The following is a 21,343-nucleotide window of genomic DNA, read 5'->3' as shown; positions in this document are numbered from 1 at the left end:
ACACTTTAGCAACCTCCTAAACAGACCATTGACGGTGAATAATAACGTCCTGAATGAAATTCCACAACAATCTGTCCTGACAGATCTTGACTTTCCACCCACTATAGATGAGATTAAGAAAGCTGTTAGCCAGATGAATTCAGGAAAAGCTCCTGGAAAAGGTGGGATACAAGCAGAGATATATAAAGCGGCAAGTCCAGCAGCACTAGCAGCGTTCCATAGCGTGATCACCACCATCTGGGAGGATGAAAACGTACCACAAGACCTCCGCGATGCTATTATTGTCTCCCTTTTCAAGAATAATGGCAGCAAAGCAGAATGTGGAAACTACGGAGGCATATCCCTCCTCTCTGTTGGAGGGAAGATCATCGCCCACATCATCTTGAACCGCCTAATAGCCAGTATTTCTGAGGCAAATCTACCTGAAAGTCAGTGCGGTTTTCGACCTGGCCAGAGCACAGCCAATATGGTGCTTGCTGTCAAACAAATACAAGAGAAGTGCATTGAACAGAACATGCACCTGTATGCTGTCTTCATAGATCTGACAAAGGCGTTTGATTCCGTCAACAGGGAAGCCCTTTGGACCATTCTAATACAACTTGGCTGCCCAAGAAAATTTGTCCAGATAATACGCCTTTTCTGTGACGACATGACAGGTGAAGTACTGTCTGATGGAGCCACATCAGCCCCCTTCAACATCACCAATGGCGTGAAACAAGGATGTGTTCTCGCTCCTATCTTATTTAACCTGTTCTTTGCATGTGTCCTTAACCATGCAATGAAAGATCTGGACCGAGGTGTATACTTGAAATACTGGCATGATGGTTCACTTTTTGACCTCTGTCACCTGAATGCAAAGACTAAGACAGTGCAGAAACTCCTTTCTGAGGCACTCTTTGCCGACGACTGTGCCCTTATGGCTCACACTAAAAACGATCTTCAGCACATTGTCAACAAGTTTGCTGAGGCCTTGCAACTTTTCGGACTATCTATCAGCCTCGGAAGGACAGAAGTTCTCCATCAACCTGCATTTGGATCAAATGCTCCTGTCCCAAGTATCTCCATTAATGGCACTCAGCTTAAAGTAGTGGAGAACTTAAATACCTGGGTAGTGTCATATCCAGTGATGGATCACTGGATAATGAGATCAATGCGCAAATATCCAAAGTGAGCCAGGCACTTGGCTGTCTGCGTGTCAAAGTTCTAAACCACCATAACATCCAGATGTCAACAAAACTGCTTGTGTACAGAGCTGTTGTTCTCTCATCTCTTTTGTACGGGTGCAAAACATGGACACTATATAGGCGTCATATCAAGCAGCTCGAAGCATTCCACATGTGCTGCCTCCATAACATCATGAAGATCCGCTGGCAAGACAAAGTGCCCAATCTTGAGGTCCTCGAGAGAGCCCAGATGACAAGCATCGAAATGATGATTATGAAGTCACAACTACATTGGACCGGTCATGTCAGCCACATAGACGCCAACAGAATCCCTCACCAGCTTCTGTATGGTGAACTCTCCCAGGGCATCCGGCATATAGATCGTCCACGGAAGCGCTACAAGGATACCCTCAAAGCCAATCTGCAGTACAGTAGTATCAAACCTAGGGACCTTGAGGATGCTGCCAGTGACAGAACACAGTGGCGTGCAACAGTCAGAAATACCTGCATTGCCTTTGAGGAAGACTGCTGCCGGCGTCTACAAGAGTTATGCGAATGATGTCACAGAGCATCAGCAATGCACAACCCACAGATTGCAAACTTCCCATGCACCATCTGTGGCAAAATGTGCACCTCTAGAATTGGCTTATACAGTCACCAGAGGGCACGCCATGAGACCAATAACAGATGATCTGCACAGATTTGTCATCATCGGATCGATGGACTACCATTACTGTCTTCAGTTCTGAAGAAATGGGTCTGCCCAATGAAAGTTCATCAACTAATAATTTATTCTGTTAGTCTTTAAAGTGCTACACGACTGCTTTTTGTTACATTTAGATAGGACTACAATAGAATTTAAGAAAGAGCTAGATAAATTCATGGAGGTTAGGGCCATAAAAAGCTATTAGCCAAGAATAGGAATGGTGTCCCTGGCCTCTGATTGTCAGAGGCTGGAGATGGGTGGCAGGAGACAAACCGCTTGATCATTGTCTTCTGTCCACCCCCTCTGGAGCACCTGTCACTGGCCACTGTGGGCAGACAGGTCACTGGGCTGGATGGACCTTTGGTCTGACCCAGTAGGGCAGTTCTTATGTTTCTTGTAGTTGAGCAGTTACATTTTCTTTCTTAAGTACTTTGCACTTGCCTTTATTGAATTTCATCATGTTGATTTCAGTTCTCCAGTTTCTCAAGATCATTTTGAATGTATAATCATCTCCTCCAAAGTGCATGCAACCTCTCTCACCTCAGTGTCATGTGCAGCACTTTCAAGCATACTCTGTATTCCATTATCCAAGTCATTTGTGCAAATACGGAATAGTACAGACCCTGCACACAACCTGCTAGATGAATCCCTCCCTTTGACAGTGAACCAGCTACTCTTTGATTACAGCCTTTCAACCAGTTTTGCATCCACTTTATAGCAATTTCATTTAGACCACATTTCCCTTGCTTATGAGAAAGTTATTTGGGACTGTGTCAAAACCTTAGTTTAATCAAGCTGTTTCACTTCTACTACTTTCCCCCATCCAATAGATCAATATCATTGAACAACAAGGGAATTAGGTTGGTTTGGAATTCTCTACTCTTGACTAATTCATATTGGTGATTTCCTATAGCAATATTATCCTTTAGCTGCTTACAACATTTCTCTCTCTGTTAAGGTACTGTGGGTGGGGGAGGGGGGTTATAGAAGTAATCTGCCTGATGGGAGAACATTGCAGGTCACAGTCGAAGGAGCCCTTCAATCACTAGAATTTCCTTCACAGAGTCCTTGAACAGCAAGGGGAATGAGAGAGAGGTGCTTGAAAGTGGGGAAGAAGAGGGGGACTCCTTATTGCTGTCATCTCCATTTATGATGCCTGGAGTACAGCAGTACCCATAGATATAGCAGGGGACCTCCTTTTTTTGGACCATAGGAAGTCTGTGGAATGCAAGCAGTGGGTTGAAGATTATGGTTAGCAAGCAGGATTTCATGACCAAGTATCTTTCCTCCCCACACCCATCTCTTCCTAAAATATATAGGATTGACCCTTCTCCATACTCTCCTTAATTTTTGCAGATTTTCACACACACATTTTTAAGATGATGTCAAAGTTTCAGTGGTATAAGTACATATTCCTAAGAAGTACAGAGTTAAAGCTGTGATTGTCTGGTCATCCAAAAAGTTGAGCTGTTGATACCTATGACTGCTGCTGACTAGGAAATTCAGTCTGCTGATATCTCTCCTAGGCAGGTGTTTCTGTGATGTAATTTAAACCTTGGTTACACTTGCAAACACCAAAATTTGAGAGGAAGAAAAAAATCAGAGAATCAAACATAACTGCAAATCGACTTATCTTAATGAAAATAATGGAACTGTATGCAGTTAAGAGGAAGTTCAGTGATTCTTACAGTAAAGTTGTTCACCCAGGCAAAGGAAATAAACAGCACATATACAAAATGGGAGAACCTAATCAAGAATCTGCAGCCATCATATTAAAGCACCCTTATTTTAACCCCTTCTCCTTACTGTCTGAATATTAATGGGAGAATGGGATTGGTAATCAAGTACTCTAGTTGTGGAGGGTAATTAAGAGACGAGGAGAGTTGTCCAGACTTCCTATGATCCAAGAAAAAGGTAGTCTCCCACCATCTCTTTGGGTACTGTTGTACTCCAGACATCATAAAGGGAGATGACAGTAAAGATGAGTCCCTCTCTTCTTCCTTACCTTTAAGCACACTTTTCTTATTCCCCTTGCTGGTCCAGGACCCCTATGAAGGGAATTCTAGTGCTTGCATGCTTCTTCCCCTGTTGCCTGCAAAATTCTCCCATCAGGCAGATATGAAAAAAAGTTACCTTACAGAGGAATAAATGTTGTAAACACCTTGAGGTTAACAGTGCAATAATACATAGCCAAAATAAGGGCTTTTTGTCTTAAGAAGTGGTCCACAATATGAAAATATTTGAGAAGCACTAATATGATACTTATATACTCACCATTTATATGTTTGCTTGGGAGACAGAGGCCATGTCTACACTTACAGAAAACTTCAACATGGCTATGCTAATACCCAAATAGAAGAATACTAATGAGGTGCTGAAATGAATATTTAGCACCTCATTAGCATGCCACTGGCGGTTCGCTCGTCCGCAGCTCGTCTACATGGGAGTCAGCTGATAGGAATAACGGGATTTCGATGTTGGCAGGGTCCTTTAGAAAAGGACCCCCCAAGTAGATGAGCTGCGGGAGAACGAACAGCAGCACTTCTGAAGTGCCACACCCGGCGGCATGGTAATGAGGTGCTGAATATTTATTTCAGTGCCTCATTAGTATTCTCCAATTTGGCCATTAGCACTGCCATTTCGAAGTTTTTTGTAAGTGTAGATGTAGCCAGAGACACATGTAGTACAGCATTCTGGCACAGAAGTGCCTCATCTTTCTCTTTGCAAGTTAGACTGATCTGACAGTCCATATGAACTTTAAATATAGGTTTACATCTCTGAAGAAGAAATGTATCTGAAAAATCTTGTGTATGTGTGATGGAGAGAGGAGAGGAGTTAACTTATCAACTGAAAATAGGAAAATTTCAGAAACCTATTGGGATTATTCTTGGACTTGAATTTTAACATTCACATTGTAAAGTGCATTTTTACTTTAAATGAAAGGTAAATGGCTTTTTCAGACATGCCTTGTTCATATGTTCTACAAATCATCTTACCTCAGCTGAGTCTATGAGATTTTGGTGTTTTCTGCAGTGTAGTCTGAAATCCTAGAACAAAGAATACTTACATTTTAGGTTCACAAAGAGTCTAAAATTTGAACAGAAATAGTAAGGCCTGAAATGGTACAGAACTAGCTTGTATTAATTAATGATTTTTTTGTTTCTGTACTCGGTAACTGCAAAGATAGGGAGGGGGTTGCTTTAAAGATGACCTGAAAAGTTGTGCATAAGCAGACACCTAAGGCTACACTTCAGAAGGAAACACATTATTCTCCAGATCTGAAGAAGTGGATCTGTCCCACAAAAGTTCATCACCCAGCAAATAACATTGTTAGCCTTTAAGGTGCTACAGGACTGCTTTTGTTTTGTGAAGATACAGACTAACACTGCTACCTCTCTGAGACTATTCCTCATTAATGTTGATTCTTATGTTCCCCCCTCTTTGTAACAGTGGCTGCCTCAACTAGTTGTAAGTGGACAGCAAGCAGTGGGGTTTTTTAAATAAAGTATGTTTTTAATTTAAATACAGATTGAAAATAGAATGAAATTTGAAATTATGACAACCGATGTTAAGGTCTAAACTTAAATATTGATTAAAATCATTTCAGTTAAATAAAAAAAGCAGCACATGTTTGCATGTAAGTTTTACAGAAGTCAGACCACTTAATTGATAAAAGCTGCTGGTTAAGTGCCTGGAATAAGTCTGAAGTTCCAACCCCACTTCTGACAGAAGTAATATGTCTGCTGCAGGTGCAGAGAGAATTTCAGTCTATTTCAGTTTCATTTCATTTCAGATAATTTCAATTTATTCAACTAATTCAATTCAGTGTCTAGTTAATTAAAAGTTAAGATACCAATTAGGAGTTAAATAAGTAGCAAATCCTTCTTTGCCTCTGCCCAGTATATGAATAAAAACCAGGTGCAAGAAAGCAAGATCTGTTGGTTTTAAAATCTTGAAGGATGTGATCACCAGAAACTGTCAGTTCAGTTCCCTAACTTCAGATAATACTGCTTGTGTCTAATAAATCTGTTAATGTTAATGCAGTTTTCTTATGTATGCAGCATTCTTAAAGTAGTTTTGTTTAATAAAACAGGTAAATGTTATTTTTATACAAAAGTAGAACTGGCATGACCCTTGTGCAAAAAGACCCTGAAAAAATCAGATGCATGGAGCTTTAAGCTGATTTCCAGATGCTACACATTTGCACAGTGGAGTTAAAGGTCTGGCAGCCGAGCAGGTTGCAGGTGCATCACAGGGTGGGGTTGGGTTTTTGTGGGAGGTTGTCTTGAAAGTAGAATTCTTCTAGGCCAACTGTGTGAGGAGTGAACTGTTAGTCTTCTTCTCTGGAACTCCAGGAACAGATTTCTCAAATATGTGCTTGTTGGTGGCCTTTTGTTAGCATAGTTCCCAAAAGCATGGGTCCTCTTGGAGCTGGCTCTGGCAGTGGGTTGGCCCCCCAGTGGAGAATTAAAACTAGAAATTTGTATCAGCATTGCCTAGCTTTTAATCTGTCTTTTTCACCTTTCATCATAAAATAGATTCTCAAATTTAGTGCAGTTCAGTAACACAAAACATTAATAGAAATCTTGTGGCATGCTAAAAGCATAAAGTGCAAAAGGAAGTGCGTCATTTATTATAACACCATATAGGCTAATGAAAAACATAGTGTGAGCAGGAGATTTGATAACTGCATTCACAATGTTTCCATTGCCATGTATGTCGTGAGGTCTCTTGCTATAAGCATATGCCTAAGGAGATTCCGTTGTATTTGACAAACATCTATAAACATTCAGCCCCTGTTTTGCAATCACTGGTTAGAAAGAAAAGTTATGATTATAGAGTTACCTTTTGTGATAGCATGTATTCTTTTTCTACAGTAAGAATCAGAGGTAGAGCGAGTGTAGTCTAGTGGTTAGAATAATAAACAGAGTCAAGATATGTATTTTTCCCTGTAGATCTGCCATTGAATTGCTGTATCATCTTGGATATGTTTTTGTTCTTTAGTTTCCCTCTCTGTAAAATGGAGAGGCAAAAACTCTTATAAAAAACAAGCAGTCCTATAGCACTTTAAAGACTAACAAATTTTTTTTAGGTAATGTGTTTTCATGGGTAAGATGTGAATTTTGCAGTCTATTTACTTACTAATTTTCAGAAGCTTTATTGATGCTAAGTAGTGCTTTTGTGAGATTTTTGATATAAACAGTTTTCTTGGACCAAAAACCAGGTTATTCAGTTTGTAAGTGCAGCAATTACATTTTCATTGTGCATATACAATGTGTAGCTTCCTTGAAGAATATAGTACATTTAAGAGAGACAAATGGTAGGTAGTATATAACTTTGATTCTTGTGAGAGCATATTAAATTCTATGGTTATGTCCACACTAGCTCCCCCGCAGTTCGAAAGGGGGATGCTAATGAGACACTTCAGGATATGGTAATGAGGTGCAACAATGAATATGCAGCACCTTATTAGCATAATTGCAGCTGCAGCACTTCGGAAATCTCGTTTTCCATCGCGTGTGGCTTGCCTACATAGGGTTCTTTTCGAAAGGACCCTGCACACTTTGAATCCCCTTATTCCTATAACCAAATAGGAGTAAGGGGTTTTCAAAGCATGCAGGGTCCTTTCGAAAAGGACCCTGTGTAGACGAGCCACGTGCGATCGCAAGTGGGACTTTCGAAGTGCCGTGGCTGCCAATATGCTAATGAGGAGCTGCATATTTATTGCAGTGGCTCATTAGCATATCCCAATGTGTCTCCTCAGCATCCACTTTTTGAAAATGGGGGGTTCATGTAGACATAGCTTATATGTTGGGACAAAACATAATTTTACGTATTTAGTTATCATTTTTTTTCTTTCTAAAACTTCTTTATGCTGACCCTAAACTAGGTTTTAAAAATAATAATCTGTTATATTTTGGAAGGTGTGGTACAGAATCCTTGAATAAAATACACACACAAAAACACAGGGTGCATTAGGGTAACACAGGCCCAAAGCTGAGTTGGTTTATGTACCATTATTTCCAGCTGATTAGGGTGACCATATCTCCCTGTCCCAAATATGCACCAGGGAGAAATGGTGGTAGGGGCGGCTCCTCCCCGCTTCACCAAGCCCCAGGGAGCTGGGAAGGAGCCCTGGGGAAGCCACAGCCGCTGGCCCTCCCCCAGAGCCTCGGGGAACCCACAGGCTCTGGCTCTCCCCTGAGAGTCCTCGGTAAGCCTCAGGGATGCAGCAGCTGCTCATGCTCCCCTGCTTTTTTGTGGCTCAGGGAAGTGACTCCTGCCAGCAGCTGCGCCTGAGCAGCTGCTGGTGGAAAATGTCAGCAGGGGGAGGGCCCAAATGCGACAATTAGTCTCTTAAAAAATAAGTAGGGGCACATTTTTGGTGTCCCAAATACAGGACCGTCTCACCAAATATGAGATGGATGGTCGCCCTACAACTGAAACCAATGGGAGTTGCAAATTCTGCATTTTTCACAGGTTTAGACATCGAATTACAGAATAAATTCTCACTCTTATGTTGTTAAAAAGGATAAAATGAAGCACTTGTACAGCCAGAGGAGTTAATTTTCATCCTGTCAGTGGCAAATGTCCATTGTTATCAGAGAACAATACCTGGATGTTCCCAGGTCAAACTAAAGGAAAACAATATTCCATCTTGTTTCAGGAGCCGAGTGGATGTAAAACTGGTCACTTTATACCTTGACAGTCACCCACAAAGCAAGGGAATGACTATGCAATTATATTCAATAAAAATTACAAGAAGTCCTGTGGCACCTTATTGGCTAACAGGTGTTTTGGAGCATAAGCTTTCACGGGCAAAGACCTGCTTCAGCAGATGCATGAGTAGAGGTTCCAAAGGAGGGTCTAAAGGCACATGAAAAGGAGGGAGTTCCAGTCAAGAGGAAGGCCAGAGTTGGCTCATTATCAGCAGCTAATATGGAGGTTGGGCGACTCTGGCCCTCTTCTTGGCTAGGACTCTCTCTTTTTCATGAGTATAAATTTAGATCCTCCTTTGGAACCCCACACGTGCCTCTGACGAAGCAGGTCTTTGCCCGTGAAAGCTTATGTTCCAAAATATGTTAGTCTATAATGTGCCACAGTTGTTTTTGAAGATACAGACTAATGAGGCTACCCCTCTGATGCCAATGAAAATTAACAATCCACCTAAGCAGTTCCTTTCCAGCCATGGTTCAGTGCTCATTTCTTTTCATTTTTGGAGGAAAAGTATCAGTTTGATTCTTGTTTCTCCAAAACCCCTGACTTCTGTTGTTTCTTCTTGGTTTGATGAAGCATCTACTTCATAGCATTAAAGAACAAACAAACAAACAAACAAACAAAAGTAGCTATTGGATTTGCCTTAGGCTCTGAAGACCAGATTCCATGATCTGGACAACCTGTGCTGAGCATGGCTAGAAAGGTGGCTGTAATTCCATGTCTAGCAAAGCTTGAGTCTCTGGTGAGAGGCTGAGCATCAATGGAGCTTTTCTGATGAATGCCTGGCCACCTTTAGGAACCAGTGCAACTGGAATTCAGCCCAATGCAGCAGTTGTCTAACTGCTGTGAACGTGAAGGGAAGTGGTATAGGAGCTGCAACCTACACCTGGGGATTCCCCCTACAGAGAAGAGAGTTTTCAGGTAGGCACTTAAGCCGACTTCGTGGCTACTTAGTGCCGCCAGAGCAGGGGACAGAATCTGGTCCTCAGTTCGTCCTGGAAGAAAGAATATGGAAGCTTCTTGCTCTTTATAAATGAATCCATACCAGATGGAAATGTGTTTTTTTTTCTTTTTTTGCCTAGCTGGCATGGGTGGAGGCTAGATTTAAAAAACCTGTGATTTATAATTGAGTAATATTTTGAACATGCTTTTAACATGCAAAGAGGCATAAAATGGCTATTCTGTATTTATCTTTATATGTACCAGGTATAAGGATTTGGGTCGTATCTCTGAGTATTAGGTCAGCTGTCACATATCCGAGAGAGACATTTTGATTACCCTGCCTGAGAGAAATATTCATATTCACAAAGGGCAGTTGTATGTGCCCTCTCAAGTTTGGGGTATAGATTCAGTTAATACTTTGAGAGCCTACTCAGTCATGAAAGAGGGAGAGCCTCTGCTCTCTTATTTGACAAAACCTTCCAGATGGTGGAACGTCAGGGCAATCCAGTTAATGGGGAGTTTAATCCATGGATTTGAAATGGTCTCCCTGGTTTTTGGGGGTTATTTTTGTCCCATTTTTCTAATGTGAATAATATCACTAGATCTAAGTTAAGAATTCACCATTTTCAAACATTGTCTAATGGATCCACTTGCTTGCATAGAATAAGACATGGAGAGCTTCATAGTGTGTTGTGTCGATACAAGTGTTTCAAGTTTAACTTCATCTTTTGGCGTCCTATTAGAGATTGTGGGGAATAAAGAATGCTCCTTCCACTTTTGCTTGTTAATATTATCCCACTACTAGATGTTTGAGTCTAAAGTTTTTTGTAGCAACTGGTGACGGTTGAGAATCCCAGCGCCACTTAGTAGTTTTGTCAGTGCTTGTTGTATCCATAAAAAAATTCTGTTGAGGCACCAAGCAAAATGTTACCAAATTGGAAGTCGAAACATTCTAATGTAGAATCACGTCAGACCTTCTTTGTGCCGCTTTATTTATTTAGTTAGTTAGTTAGTTCAGCATAAAACAGCGCCTCAAATACCAGGCATTTGCATGCTAATATGCCATGTCTCTTTGTACTCCAGTTTCCAGAGTGCTTTACAAAATATTTAATTCCTGCTTTCTGTGATTGGATGTAAATACATTGGCAGCCATTATGTGGCTGCAACATTCCATGAGTGTTTGCTCTAGAAGCAGTTAATCTGTGGTGGCATTAAGTGAGGGAAGGAAGTTTTGGCAAGGATACCAAAGCGTTCCTTTTTTTTTTTTTCAATGCTCTCATGGGATCTTTAACTTCAGCAAGAGCAATTGCCAGAGCTGACAGACTGGACTTGATTTAACATCTCACTTATGAACAGCATTTCTCCCAGTTTGCAGTGTGTCACAACTCCTGTTTCCTTAGCTCGGATTTGACATCTGTAAACCACAGGATTCAGCTGAGCCACCAGTATCCTCACTTTAACATGATGTGTTTCCTTTGAATATATTATTCACTCTGAGTTCTGGTTTGGGTGGATAAATGGGGAGTATGTCCCATCTTGCAAAAACAATCATCTGCTAACTAAGCTTGTGTAGCTTTCAACTCTTTCATCCCACTGAGAAAACACTATGTTAACATAAATCTCAAGCATATTGTTAAACACAGGAGATCTGAGATTTATAACTAAAAAAATAATTTATCAGTAAGGAAAGGGTAATTTTGAAGGAAAGTACTTTCTGATTAAAACCCATTACGCTATATATTTCAGTTAAAAGCAGTAAATAAAACAAACAAAAGTATTGCTGCAGATTTATAATGGAAGATGGTGTGACTAGTTTGACTTTGGAACCCACTGTGGGTTTCTGTGCATTTTCCAGAGTAATAAAGCTAGTATTTTTCACTTTGATACAGTACTTATGTAGTTTAGAAACAAACTTCTGGGCTGAAGTGGAGTCTATCGATCTGTAAAGAGGTCTCATTTTCTGGTCCTGCACAGCCAAATAAAATACGAGGACTGACAAATTTAACATTTTATTCTGTGCACAGACTTGGACAGACAGTAGTGTTTTAATCTAGCCAATAAGAAACTGGCAGTTGCTGCTGCAGATGTTTGGTATTGTGGTTCTGGCCTTGTTGCGTCTGTTCTACATAGATAAAAATTCAGCAGATACATCACTGTCATAGAAGAGAAGCTTCAAACTTAATTTACTGTGCTACAGAAATCCTAACGTCTCTGATAAGTAACTTTCCCACAGAGCTGGTTTTCTCTGAAATTGTGAATGTGAGTGACATAATATATGTCAGCTCTTCTTCACTCCCTCACTCTTATCAGTGAGCAGCCTCTTGAAACTTACAGGAATTCTGCTTCCACAAAACTCCTGATGCTGACTGAAGGCCAGGTAGGTATTAGTGGGAGAATCTTGGTGGGGGAGCTATCTCTATCCAGCACAAATAGTTTACATGCTTGCTGCCCAAAGAAGGTGCAGTGAAGTGTGGGGATAGGATAGCCTGTATTGCCAATAGCGACACACACAAAGTTAAAAGAAAAATCTACAATTCAGAATTTTTTTTTGAACAGGAGATGTGGTATTGTAAAAGTACTTAAAAGCAAAAATGTTGCAGAAAAAATGGAAAATTTACTGCCCGTCCACTGCTATTTGGGTAGATTTGGCAGAATTTTATATATAGATATAGACACAGAGATAGAGATATAGGTATAGATATAGATATAGATATAAAAATTTAAATAGCTATTTAAGCATTTTTTATTTTTACTTATTTTAAGTTTAGTTGAGAGAAATCACGGTAGGGCTCAATCACTAGGGGGCCAGGCAATAATAACTTAACGTTGAGATTCACAAAGTTAAAGCTCGTAACTTGAAACCTGTCAACATCACATTTCAACGTATACAAAATATTCTTAAACTAATAGTTCTCAAGCAGCTCTTTTCTTACTATTTCCTACCTATAGATTGTCATTATTAAAGATAGAAGTATGTTTTTGGTGGGTTCATCTATGGTAAAATTGATATTTATTGACATTTACCATTAAAAATCTAATCCTTCCAAGCCTATGTATGGGTTAGTGAGCCATGTAACTCCTGTTCTGATTGATCATTGTAAATGTACAGTAAGGTCTCAGAGTATGCAGACCCAGAGTACGTGACCCCGCTCTTACACAGCTGACCTCCGATTCCTACAGTAAACCCTGGACATGTGTGATTTCCAGTTGTGCTTAACTCGCTCCCCCCGCCCAGCTCCGCATGGCCCCAGTTCAGCCCCCACCACCCTCAGTTCTGCTCACCACCTGCACACAGCTCCTGCTCACCCTCCACCCCCATCTCTGACTGCTGAGTAGATGCTGGTCTCTGGACCTACAGATACAATGATCATTCATGCTGTGTGGTACATGATCTTGATGTTTTAGCATCTTAAGGTTTGGCTTTATGCCCTTTTAGCATAAAAAAGTCTCAGTCCTGTAAGAATGGAGCATATTGCTTTTAGACCCTAAGCCTTGCTTTGGCCTGTCTCTAGTCCTTTGAAGCTTTGCTTCTGTTGGCTTTCCTTGAGTGTACAGCATTCTCCTTCAACTCTCCATCTCCATGTGCTAGGAAATTTGAGGTGGTGCTCAGGCATGGTTGTTTGAGGCTAATGGAGTGTTTTCCTCAAAGCTTTGTGGTTGTTTCTTGCTCTTTTAGTTTGACAGCTTGTGTTCATTTGCTTTTGTGTTTTTTAAATATACTTTCAGGTCACTGCGGCAGACTTGTATTCATGTTCGAAGCAGGGTTTTCTATTTTAGCCTCGTTATTCTGTGATTCATATTCCAAAGCATGTGGATCCTACTGGAGTTCTGATTTTTTTTCAGGTAAACCTACTTTGAGTAGTTTGTATTTTAAGGCATTCTTTTTTTTTTGTTTGTTTATGGGATACATCACACAGGCCACATCTAACTAACACAGATACTTTTTCCCTTCTTGTTGTAAACTCTAAAAGTATTAATTCAGTGTGGTGTATTGCATATGCAATCTCATATCTAGGCTTACACTTTATTTCTGTGATATAACAACTCCAAATAGCCTTCATCAGAATGGTTAAACCTAGAAATTGTAATCACCATTATATGATGATATCAGTGTACTGCGTAACCAGTTGTTGAAAAGACACTTGATATTTTCCAGCTATTCTGTACTTGTGCACATGCTGTTTTTGATGTAATTTGAAATCTGTTTATGCTCTGCAGCAGTATGCAGGTTTTGATATTCCTGGTGGTGGTTGTTTGAAAAGCTAAGTGCAGGATTTTGTTTGTCATACATTTCTGCAGATGAAATGGGGGCTGATTAGAATTTTAATGTTAAGGAAGGAAATGGCCTTGGCTAGTGAGCTGCAGAGCAGAACAGGCCTTCTGTTAATATACAAAAGCATTACTGTTTTCTTGAACTTTGCCTTCCTATCCAATTATCACTTGTGCCTAGAGATCATAACTGTGACTTTTCCCTTTAGGTTATTTGACAATACATAATGCAATACTGCTTCTAGTTTGTAGAATTTGCCCATCAGACGTATTCTAGGTAATAAAATCACTGGAGAGTATACCACAAGCACTGAATTATAGGCCATGTTATGTTGATGAATAGTGCTAATTCACAATCATACGTTAGATTGGCCGTACTCCGTTTCTGACCGTCTTCATATTATATGAAATTAGGAGATTTCTACATTGTGATGTGACACCATTAAAACATTCTCTAGGGCATTCTTGGTTACAAACCTAGAAAAAGCTTTAAAACCTGTAAAATGATATGGCTTAAATGATAGCACAACCTACCAAAATTGCAATTGCCATGTTTCTTACATACGCACAATGAATAGATAATGCTGGATATGTTTCACAAACACTCATGAGGGTCTATCACATACATTATGGAACAGACAATAGTGAAGATAATATGCCAGTTTCTCCACTGGCATAAAGTAGGATAACTCCAGGGAAGTCAATGGATCTTCATTGATTTATACCAGCAAAGGAGCCAGTCCAACTGATATGTATATTGCTGCAATTTCAAAAAGCCACAGCCAGCTTGGGCCCCATTGTGGTAAGCACTGTGCAAACACATACTGTAATACATGAAAGCCCATTCACTCTTGCAAATTATACCATTGATGTAACTTATTCCATACTGCAATCATTTGTTGCTCATTTATAGCAGAATTTCTTTACTTACTGTGTGGTGTCAAGATTAGTCATTTTCCTAGTAATTTTGTATTCCTACATGAGTCTGGTCCTTGGGTGTTTCAGTGTACTTTCTGATGGAATAAATATCGTAGCCTTTGAGATGTGTTATGTATCTCAAACGACTCATTACGGTGGTTATGCTGGGTTATTTTACTACAGGAATTGTTGTCCAAAACTAGTTAATGGTGCATTCTCCTTTCAGAGCAGGACATTTCACACAATTCACACAAGCCCGTGCTAAAGCAAGTTTTAGATGAAGCAGGAAGCATTTTGTGGGGGAGTGGGCTCTTTTAAACATTATGGCAAATCCTGTATCTTGAACTTAAAATGGTTGCGTCTGATTGAGAAACAGTTGCTTATAGCTGTTATAGCACCCAGATGTCTCAGCAAAACAACATGCCTAAAAACATGGATTGTGTCTGAAAAGGTAATGCATCAGATACAGTATGTGGTAAGACAGTAAGTGTCTTTTCCTCCTTTGTGGAGTTTTCCTTCATGAAATATATTTTAGAAACTATGACTGCCTGTCTCTCCGGTCTGTGACTTTCTTTATTTGAGAACTCCTGCTAAATTGTGAGAACTCAGACCACCAAATTTGGTATTCAGCTTCTTCTTATCCTAACTAAAAGCAAGGTAAGGATTTGGTTGTGTCAGGACAATGAGATGTGCTTGGAATTTGGTTTTCTCTCATAAAATGGAAAGGGAAGGGTGTGGTGGAGGGGGACAGTTAAATTGCAATATGATCAAGGGGAGAGGTGCAGCAAAGGGCCAGAGATGGGGACTGGGACACCTATAATCCCTTTGGGCCTGCAGGGAGCAGGGTTGGAGAAAAGGACAGCTAACACTATATATTTCAGTGGTCTGGATCTATGGTCTGTGTGTTTGCCTGTCCCTCCCCATCTGTGCCTACTACAGCTGCAGCAGCTATGGACATGTGCTTCTCACCTGGCCCCAATCTACTGTTGTGAGAGAAAACTGGCCTGCCCTTTCAGCTCAGGGCAACTGCATACTGTAGCCTCATCCCCAGCCCCACCCCAGAGAGCAATTAGTTAACTGAAGAAAAGCACAATTTGAGCTAAGGACCTTAGCAATGCCAGGTTCCATGTGTTCTCAGGTTCCATAAAGTGATCGTGCATTTGATTTTAGAGGTTAAAACAGCACAATAGAGATCAGTCTTGCAATCATTATCAAAGCTATATATGACAGTGTTTTTGTCTGGGGAATAGTCTTCTAAAGAGTGTGCTGAAATCCCCCTTTCTCAGGTCATGTAAATCTAGAGCAGAAGTGGAAAAGATCACCCAGGACAGAGGATGCTGGTGAATCGTCATCAATGGCTCATGCTCCAAGATGTAGGAGTGGAAGAAGCTTACAACTACTACTGATAACAGCCCTACCATCTAATGAATTCAGTGGCTGGTAATACTTAAAGGGACAGCATTGAGGTAGTTTGACAATTAGCCTAAGTTAATTGCTGGATTCTGAAATTCATGCTTAAGATACCTTCTCCACTCATTTTAACATATTTATTTACAAAATAATATTCAGGGCCTCTCAGCTGCTTGGCATATGGTAGATAAGCAGAGCCACTACGCTGTCAGAAGAAATCATTCCCATCTATGAGTTTGTTTATTGTGAATCTAATAACCAATAACTAAATCCATGGATGGAATCCTGAAGGCAGGGGGGCAAACGCTGCCCTCAAAAAGGCCTGCACAGCTCTCATTGTCAAGGCAGATCAATGTTTAACGCTAACAGCCTTGACATTAAAATATATATTAGTAAAACAATCTGACAAAATGGACCAAAGGATAAAAAAATAATTCTCTTCTATGTAATGTCTTGTTTTTTTTGTACTGCAGGATTCCATCAGGGGGCTTGAAGTGGGTCCCACAAAATATAAAGTGAACATCTGGCATAATTTTGAATATTAGGAACATCCAAAATAAAATTTGGTGCCAGGAACAGCTGTTTAGTTTGTTTTTGCATGTAAATACTAATTTATCATTAGAGACCATGGAAATAAATCCACACATTATATCAGTACATTTTCTTCATGCATTAATATCCCAGTGCTTAAATAATCAAGAGCTAAAAATTTTAGTGAGAGATTGCCATAAGTCATTTGAATACCAAGAAGCAGTCAATGCATTTTTCTTTTCTCTGCCTATGTCGATACTAGACATAGCAGTCAACCACTGATATGCAATTTCACTTATGCATTCAGTGGTCGATTTTAATGTCTGTTTACGTGGAAGACAGTAGACAGGAGTGTTTCTCCTGTTGACCTTCCTTAATCCTTGCCACTCATGAGGAGTTCCGAGGTCGACTTTGATCCTCAGAAAGTGCCGTTTTGCACATGTGCAAAACAAAACCGCAGAAGATCGATGCTGAGCAGGTTGATCTTCTGCTGCAGTGCAGACCTAGCCTGAGTAATTTACAGGAGAAAATTGTCAAGGGTTCCTTTTTCTTTGTCACCTTGATAACTGGAATAGTTTGTTAGCAACACTGGGAAAAACTGGACCTCAGTGATACCTTTGGTAGAAAGCATGAATTCTTTGATATTCAAGGTTATAGTTTTGTGGCCACAATATAATAAGTGGAACTTCGATATCCAAGTTAAAAACAGTATATTAATCCTTTCTTCATTTTTAAATGTTTAGCTAGCTGTATATTAGTGAATATGCAGATGATCCTAGAGTTCTAAGAGTTTTTGTTTGCTTTTAGTCTTGTACATTGTCCTCATCAGTAAATTAACAAGGAAGCGGTTTGTACTGGGAAACCTTGAGAAATCATGTGAACTAAATTTGAATTTTGGAGTCTTATCTGACAGTGTTATAAACTGAAACAATGGTTACCACTGTGATAGTGTGTACAAATGGTTCTTGCCTCTTGATATACAATTTTAAATTATGCCTTACTTGATACTGTTCCTTGTGTGCTGCATAATATATAGAAACAAAACTAAAGTTCTACAGTAGTTTGTGGCTATTCAAATTCTTGGGATAACAAATTTGACTTTTTTTCCTGTGGAAATCTTCACTTGAATATAACAAAGGCAATAAACAAAAACTCACAGCCTGTGACATGTTCTGTATGTACCACTCACTAAATATTAGCTGCTCATTGGGGAGCCCCCAAGGTTTTGCTGGCTGGGTCCTGCTACAGCAGTGGGGACTGACTACTTCTGGCTACCAGGTGTTCTGAGATTCCCAGGGGCCACTCATCCAGGGCCACCCCCCAGGCCTGATGCTCTGGCTATCCGAGGGGCTGCGTCCACTATCCTCTGCAGCTTTGGTGGTGTGTTCTAATCTTTCAAATTTACAGATGAGCCATCTTCAGCCAGTGCTGATCATTGATGGTAGGGCTGTTGGAACAATTTGTACAGTGGGGGTCCTCTCCTAAGAGCCATTGAACCCAACTGTAAACCCTGCATATGATGGTAACTGCTTCAAGCTAGACATAGGGTGCTACAGCACCCTTAGAATCCCTTCTGCCAGCACCTATGCTTGGTAGATGGTTCCAGATCTGTCATCCCCTTTGGCAGAGCTACCTTACAGTAGTTGTTTCAATAGAATGTAAACACCTAACTTCAGGACTTGAAAAAGAAAAGCAATTATTTAGCCCACGATAAGTGTTTGTTATTTTTTGGGAGGTGGTGTCCATATGTGTTTCACAACCTGCACTCGCTCCACAGTATTGCAGAGTCTCTGGTCAAATGTATTCTGTTTTAGCAAAGGAATTGAAGGGCATTTGCAGCCATTTTGCTCTTTACTACCGGTTGCTGGCTGTTGTGCAGACTGCAGGTGTGACCTCATGGACACAGTTGACCAAAAAATTCTGTTCTTGTGTTTCTGGGTAACATACATGCCAGAAGTGGGTAAACTATGGAATGTCGAAGAACCACCATTCCTGTAGATAAGTAAACTTCTTTCCTCCATTCTGGAAAGCAGCCAGTAGACAGTGCCATAGAAATACTGCATGACTTTGTTTCTAGTAATTACAATGCATTTTATGGTTCTGTGTTTTCAGTAATGATTACGTGCAGACTTTTTCACTAACTTGAGTTTATAATGTTCTTTAATGCCTCACTGTCAAACATATTTTAACCTCGTCAGGGGGTATGTTGCCATATCATTTTAATGAACAGCCTCTTTTGCAACTAGTTGTATAGACTCAACATACCACGTGACTTAAAGTTCATAATTAAGCCTATGATCTTGCTGCAAAGATCATGGTATTCACAGTAATAGTGCATTTGAATAAAGTCTGTGATACCCCCCCCCCCCCACATTAGGGTTGGCTTTCCGGTCTGGGCATTGGTTTACTGCATGATTTCCCAAACTGGGGGCAGCCCCCCCTCATCATTCCCTCCACCCCAAGAAAGATCCAGTGCTTGTTTCCAGCTCTCAGCCCTTGCCATTTCACACGGGCGACCCGGCGCAGACACTATAAAAAGCAGGCAGCTGGCAAAGGCCCACATGGAGCTAGCTGCTTCCTGCCAAAGTGAGTGAGTTTGGGTTGGTGTGGGGGGAGGAGAATGGAGTTAGATGGGGGGGCTGGTTGTGCCTGGCTTTGGGGGAGGGGAGGGGCTTGGGCAGGCGGTTCATGGGCAGCTGTGGTGGCTGGCCCACAACTCAGGTAGGCAGCTCGTGGTCAGTTCAGGCAGCTGCTTCCAGGAGTGTGGGGGCTTGGACAGCTGGCCATGGGGGTGCGGGGGCTTGGGTGGCTGACTCTAGTAGTGAGGGACTCAGGCAGGTGGCGTAGATGGGCAGGCGGCCCCAGCAGCGCAGGGCTCGGACAGCTGGCCAACTTGCGCTCCACCAGGCACCCACAACGTGGGGCCTGTGCTGTTAGACTGGATGGTCCATAGTCGGTCTTCTAGGATTTTCCAACTTATGAAGAAAATGCAGCATAATCTTTCACATTAAATTCATCTGTTTCTGCTATTTCTGATGTTAAATTATGTGTTTACTAAATTTTTGGGCCAAGAAAAACTATTTGTGCTTATTTTTAATTTTAAATAATATTTTATATCAAGATTTTGTGTTCATTTAAAATTATGATTTGATTTTTTTTATTAAAAGGAAGGGGTTGGATGATGGTGAAGAAGAGGTACACGGTTGTGAGGGTTTCTCAAAAATCAAAAGGGGGACACGATGCTGAAAAGTTTGGGAACCTTTGGTTTAGTGCATCTGCCTCTACCCCTCACCACTACATAGATGGGGAGGAAGAGATGGATGGCAAAATTGGCATTGCAAGCTGACCTATATCGTCACAACACTGGGGAGTTCACCCTTTGCCCCGCCATCTCCATCTGTGAAGAGCTGGACATGCCAGACTTAAGTGGAACTGTGACCATGTATGGTACCTTGCAACTCCAGAAATGGAGAACTGGGTCCAACCCCCTGAGATAGGCATCACTGCTCTGTTGAGAGAGTAGATGGGCTTACTGTCCAGAACTGCTTCCTCCCATTCTCCCAACTTCAGGGACACATTGTTTTCCCAGGCCTTTGCATTTATTAACATTTTCCATGGCGAATCTTGTAACCTTATTCATAATAGATGAACAACAGGTAGTGGCAAAATAAAGATCTTGTCTGCAAACTCAAAGTAATTCTAATCAGTATTTTGCAGCATAATTAGATTCCATACTGTAACTGTCTGAAGTAATTTTTCTGTCAGAAAGATTGTGTTGAATCGTATCTTAAGTGACAGCCAACTACCCAGAAACTCATAGTAGCTAACAAAATGCAACTAGGAACTTGGTGCTTGACTGAAATAAAGAGAGAAAGTCTCCAGTTCCTTAGAGTTTAGGAAATATTGACTAAAAGTCCTCCATTTATCATCCAGGATTATATGTATTTGAAATTATATGCTTTTCTGTCTCATATTTTGTTAAAATTTTAATTGGAACATTTTTGCTTTCATTTTATTTTGCAATCAGTTTGTCTCCCTCTTAAAAAAAAAAAAAAAAAAAAAAGCAAACAAAACCAAGCTAACCCAGTTATATAACATTTCCTGGGTGAAAAGTTTCTCAGTTTCTTTTTAGCTTCCTTCTTGATTAAGCAGCTTGTTCACCAGTGTTATAACTATCATCTTAGTCATGTTCTAATTGGAGGATAAGGTAAAATATATAATTTTTTTTAAAATATCGCAAGCTAAGATTTTGATCAGCATTTCTAGAGAAAGAAATCATTTAAATTCAATTTGTTCTCTATAATAGGTAACTAACCAGCTACATTTCAAATATTTACTCTACTGTTCAAATATTGATTTAATGTTAGAAGAAAAAAGTTAGTTTGATGTTTGAAGAACTGGAGAATTTGTACTTGAACACTTTCCTGATCTGTGTCATTAGGTCTATACTAAGCTGTCAAAGCCCTCTGAATGAAACATAAGTTCTTTACTATGAAAATCAGTTTGATAAATGCTTGTGTGCAATTTTTAATAATGCTCATTACTGAATACATACATGTTTAAAATAATATATTTAAAAGGTGGAAATTATAATGGCTTGTGCAAGAAAAGCCTAACATTAAAGTCCCCTTTTAATACAAAAATGTGGTGATTTTTTCCTAAAGGAATTGGAAGTATAAAGGATGGT

At 40.3% G+C, this 21,343-nt stretch overlaps 2 protein-coding genes across 4 annotated transcripts in view; one reads left to right on the top strand and one right to left on the bottom strand.

The window, feature by feature from the left end:
- The window catches only part of CHLSN (cholesin), a 217,730-nt gene that overhangs the window by 119,565 nt on the left and 76,822 nt on the right, over nt 1–21,343 (top strand). The gene's annotated exons all lie outside the window — the stretch shown is intronic.
- The window catches only part of GPR146 (G protein-coupled receptor 146), a 70,748-nt gene that overhangs the window by 36,789 nt on the left and 12,616 nt on the right, over nt 1–21,343 (bottom strand). Inside the window, exon 2 of one of the 3 annotated variants that reach the window (XM_075010315.1) lies at nt 4,866–4,916. The exons of 1 other annotated variant lie outside the window; for it this stretch is intronic. The gene's annotated coding sequence lies outside the window, so the exon portion shown is untranslated. Of the gene's footprint in view, nt 1–4,865; nt 4,917–21,343 lie in introns of those variants that run through there. One more of the 3 variants, XM_075010317.1, reaches the window with a different exon arrangement.

The sequence above is a fragment of the Carettochelys insculpta genome, chromosome 16 (genome assembly GCF_033958435.1).
Source record: "Carettochelys insculpta isolate YL-2023 chromosome 16, ASM3395843v1, whole genome shotgun sequence".
Taxonomy (NCBI): Eukaryota; Metazoa; Chordata; order Testudines; family Carettochelyidae; genus Carettochelys; species Carettochelys insculpta.
Note: the sequence above shows the minus strand (reverse complement) of the source record. Positions and strands in the feature narration are given on the sequence as shown.